The sequence below is a fragment of the Corvus hawaiiensis genome, chromosome Z (genome assembly GCF_020740725.1).
Source record: "Corvus hawaiiensis isolate bCorHaw1 chromosome Z, bCorHaw1.pri.cur, whole genome shotgun sequence".
Lineage (NCBI taxonomy): Eukaryota > Metazoa > Chordata > Aves > Passeriformes > Corvidae > Corvus > Corvus hawaiiensis.
The window spans coordinates 78,450,120-78,455,220 of record NC_063255.1 but is presented as its reverse complement, the minus strand read 5'-3'; the positions used below and the strand labels follow the sequence as shown (position 1 = coordinate 78,455,220).

The 5,101-nt window shown below is 42.9% G+C and overlaps 1 long non-coding RNA gene across 1 annotated transcript; it reads right to left on the bottom strand.

Annotated features, from left to right (window-relative positions):
• Positions 1–755: 755 nt before the first annotated feature.
• LOC125319403 lies at positions 756–2,705 on the bottom strand. The gene is made up of 3 exons (XR_007200720.1): positions 2,546–2,705; positions 2,079–2,298; positions 756–1,040 (listed from the first exon to the last, which is right to left on the bottom strand). It is a non-coding gene; the product is annotated as an uncharacterized LOC125319403 (long non-coding RNA).
• Between the last annotated feature and the right edge of the window lie 2,396 nt (positions 2,706–5,101).

Here is a 5,101-nt window from a genome sequence, read left to right as displayed (position 1 = left end):
GGGAGATTGGGCAGGAATTGTTCCCTGGGAGGGTGGGCAGGCCCTGGCACAGGGTGCCCAGAGCAGCTGGGGCTGCCCCTGGATCCCTGGAGTGTCCAAGGCCAGGCTGGACACTGGGGCTGGGAGCAGCCTGGGACAGTGGGAGGTGTCCCTGCCCATGGCAGGGGTGGGATGAACTTTGACATCCCTTCCAACACAAAACTTTCCATGATTTGTGATCTATCTACCCAATTTGGCCCTGTGCCACCAAAATGTTGCAGACCTGAGAAACACAAACTGTGCTGAAATGCCCCTTGTGCATGACAGTGACTTCCATGAAAGACGTTAATTGTGGTTTTGCTCTGTGCTGTTATGTTGCCTTTATGACAAAGAACAGTGTACGTAATTGAGACTTTATTAAATGATCATGGATTTTTTTTTTAATGAGATGTAAATAAAATGAAATTAACAGACTTAAATAAAACTTTTGTATGACTAAAAATGTGTTGTCAATGGGAATGATTCACGTGTCTAATTCTATCTCTCCAGTACTGATTCAGACACCTCTGAGTGTCAAGAGACATTTGTTTGAGGATGTCAAACAGGTAATAGGACCCTTACCTACCGTTTTTGGATCATCTCTTGGAGGACAGCTGGCATATTTGTGGATGTGCTTTGAACGCCTTCAGATGTTAGAGGCCTATTCCCATTCATTCTGTGATAATGAATTGTGAGAAGATACCAATGTCCATTGATTAATAAATATGTTCCTTTTATTAAAAAGACTTTTGAAGTCAAACAATCATCTCCACAATAATTACAAGTCAGAGTGGTAGGGACGTGATGATGTGAAAAACTCTGAAAAGCTACAGGTTGCAGCTAAAAGACAAGGTTTCATTGCATAACTACAATAAAAAATACACAGCTTTTCCTTTGGATGCAGCACCACGTGGAGATTGCGATCACGACCTTTCATTTCTTCAGTGAAGAGCTCAAAAGCAGATTCATGGTGTTTTGTCTCCAGGCCTTCCTGAGCCTTGGCCTTTCCCAAGATATTATGTCTAGGAAACATTTCAAAGAAATTATTTCGAATTTCAGTCGTTCCTTTCAAGTTATGGGTTTTTTTTAGAACTTTGATTGTTCTTTTTTCTCTCCCTTCTTGAAATGCTGCACAAAATTCCAATGGAGATCATCCAATAGAGCAGCAGGATTATTTCACTTGTTTTTCAGAATGCAAGCCATTTTCAGATGTCCCATGATAGTGTTATCTCTTTTTTTGTTACAAAACGTTAAACTTGTGAACCACCATCCAACCCCACACTCCTTTATCTCCAACCACAAACCCCACTCTTCTGCTTGTGAAACTTGTTCTGTCCTGCCAAAGAGAAGTACGTCTTTCATCCCTATTATTTTCCTTTCAAAATGCAAAAATAATCCTCAGTTTGCTTTTTAAAACCAACAGTTAAATAACTGTTGGTTTGAAAGAGCAAACTGAGGATTATTTTGTGCAGATTTAATATGCATACATCATCCCTTCATTAATTTTCTTCGGGAAAATACTTGCAACCAAGTGAAAATAATCACAATCAAATTATTAAAACATCGAAAAACACATGTGAAAACTTACTTGAGAGATTCTTTCAATTTAAGAGGGGACACAAATAAATACCCAATAGGATCCATATCTCTGAATGTTTATGAGAAATTCAAAGTATTTTCTTCTAGAGTTTGTTTGGAACGTTACATGAAGTGGCATTACATGCTATAATTAAGCCATTACATTTTCTAAGAGTAACAAGGTTCATGGAATCATGACAAAAAGTGGTTTATTTGATTTTTCTTAGTTTCCTCTAGACAAGTCAGTTGCCTGGTTATCAGTGTGGGTTTTTTTCTGGCATCTGGATGGTACCAGTAGTATGAATATTTAATCAGGCACCATTTTAATCAGTTATGTTTGCCCTTTGCACCTCTTCTTGTTCTCCGCACGCACAGACTGTGGGTTTTCTGAGAAATAAATGCTCAGAAGGTTCCTCATCCAATTCTCTCAGCTCCCTCAAGGAACAGTCATCAGACCCACACTGCTGAAATAATTAAATTACCTGTATGCTCTGTTAACTTAAGGTGATGTCTTGCCTCCTTGTCCTGCGTGTTAATCAGTCTGTATGATGTTAGTTGGTCCCAGTTTAGGTATTTAAAGTACATTCAAGTGAGAGTTCTTCAACACTACCAAAAAATCCACTTTGGGTTGGAGTGCAAGTACTGTAGCACAAACAATCATGTTTGAATGAGAAAAGCTTAATTTTTTCGTAAAGCTTCATTCTTGAAAAAAAGTGATAAAAACAGATTAAAAGATATTCACAATAGGTTAATTATACACTGCTTTGGTCAACGTAGTGTTGACTAAAGAGGGAACTCAAAAGGAGAAAGTTAAACCCCAAGATTGAGGCTCCTGTTGCCAGACCAACTATTGGAACGATGATATTGACAGTAAACATATAAAAAGATGACACTGACAGACAAGCCAAGACATGCAGAGTCTCATTTTGTCATGAAAAGGAGTTTTTACCTGCAGATGAAGAAATTGGTGGTGTAAATTAACAGTGGTAGATCTCTCAGCAGTGCCGGTAGCGGGATGGGGCAGCAGAAGCTGGAGGTGTGGAACAGGACCCTGCTGAAATCTCTTTTACAAGAGTCTCAGGAAATGGAGAGATGGCATTTCAGGAGGAGATGAATTTGCACAGCTCCGAAAACTCCTGCAAAAGGAACAAAGATCACTGCAAAGAGAGCACCGTATCTCGCCAGCAGTAAATGACATAATTCCTACAGTGAATGGTTCCATTGTGTTCCTGAAGCTTGATCTCATCAAAGGATATCACCAACTGCAACAAGCTTCTGCTTTCTATCTGCCAAGTGTTTCAGCACGTACTGGTCTGAGATGGTATGAAAAGCTAACATCTGGAGTTTATTCAGCCACAGCATTTTTTAAAGACGTGCTTTCATTATTTTAGTACACCTCCAGTATCTTCAATGGCTCTGATGAATTCACGGAGCATGACATAATCCATAAAGTCATGCCTCACTGTCCTGTACAAAAAATTCCCCTCAGAGTAAACAGAAAAGCTTATTGAACAAAGCCATCCTTTAATTTTTGGTCATATTTCTTCACCCAAGGGATTGCTTTTTAACCTGAAGAAGGTAACAGCAACTGACACAGCAGTGGCTCCCAGAGGGGCAAGGCAAGGTCAGATTTTTCTCATGGCTGATCTGCAGACACCAAGATATTTCATTGTTAATGCCTCTTTTAAGGCAACTTTATATTCATCCTTCACTGGATCTCCAAGGCTGAGAAACACCTCTGAGATCCTTGAACCCAACCATTAAACAAGCCTGCCATGTTTGCCACTAAACCATGTCCCCAGCTGCCAGATCCACGCTTCCTACAACACTTCCAGGGACTGTGATTCCACCACTGCCCTGGGCAGCCCTTCCAGTGCCTGACCATCCTCTCAGTGAAGGAATTTCCCCAATATCCACCCTGAGCCTGCCCTGGCCCAGCCTGAGGCCGTTCCCTCTCCTCCTGGCCCTGTTCCCTGAGAGCAGAGCCCGATCCCCCCGGCTGCCCCCTCCTGTCAGGGACTTGTGCAGAGCCACAAGGTCCCTCCTGAGCCTCCTTTGCTCCAGCCTGAGCCCCTTTCCAGCTCCCTCAGCCGCTCCTGGGGCTCCAGCCCCTCCCCAGCTCCGTTCCCTTCTCTGGACACTCCAGTCTCTCAAGGTCTCTCTTGACATGAGGGGCCCAGAGCTGCCCCAGGATCTGAGGTGGTCCCTCAGCAGTGCCCAGCACAGGGACGGTCACTGCCCTGCTCCTGCTGCCACGCCATGGCTGGGACAGCCCAGTGGCCATTGGCCTCTTGGCCCCTGGGCACCCCTGGGCTGTGTCCAGCTGCTGTCACCAGCACCCCCAGGGCCTTTCCCAGCTTTCCAGCCCCTCTGCCCCAGCCTGGAGAGGCTTTGGTGTGGCCAACGTGCAGGACCTGGCACTTGGTCTTGTACCTCACACCACTGCTCACACTCCATCCCTCAAACAGTGCTGTGCCACCCCCAGGGCTAAATAAAGCAACAACTGCACTGACAGACAGGTGCTTGTGAGGGGAAAAAAAATTAAACTTTGTAAGACAACATTTGCTATTAAAGATTTACCTGCTATTCACAAGAGGTGTACCCAAGCGAGCTTTAATTAATTTGTTTAGTGCTTGGGGAGTGGCTATGCAAGCACAGACTATCAACCAAAGAATTTGCCTGGTGTCTCAGGCACGTTTTGCAACCTGTGTTAACTGAGAACTATCCTAATAAATTAAAACTAAGGTTACACTGTTATTCTGTTAACTCCAGTCAAAGTAAAAATAAATACTTTTTAATAAACTTTGTCTTGTAGCTTCAGTGTGGGCAGATAACAGCACTTTTTGATCCAGATTTATCCACAAAACTGGCTACTGTAAATGCCACAAGGAAGTTTAGCTCAGCAGAAGCAGAGAAATGATACTCTGGAGTAGGTGGCACATTCAGAACTTGCACAAGATGAGTGGAATAAAATTATTTCTTTTTAAAGGTTGAGTATTTACAAAAGAAGGAGGGACAAAAAGGGCATAATGATGACAAGGATTCGGGTTCTGTTAAGAAATCTTACTCTGAGAAATCTAAGAAATTCACCCATTTATCTCATCAAAGAGAAATTTAGAAGGCAGTTTGCTTTCGGCCTGTAATTAACGCCTTTAAGTTCTTTTTTAAGCATTCAAGTGCATAATAATATCCCATAGTTAAAAAGGGAAGATAGAGATAAATTAAATGAAGATATTTCCTATCTAGGTTTTTGCAGAGATTTCTGTGTGACTGGTTTTCACCACTGAAGCGTCTTGCAATGGCTTTGGGAAGATTCCCTGTCATTTGGGATGTTCAGCTTTGGGCGGGTGTTTTCCAAGAGATGCTTGTTCAGTCTGACCACGTATCATGTACTCCGTGTCTAAGTCACCCAGGTTGCTCTTCAGCCACAAGGGCTTTGTTTGTGTGCCTTGATGGCTGCACGAGAGAGGAATAACGCTGGTGAAGTGCCTCCTGCTGAAGAGTT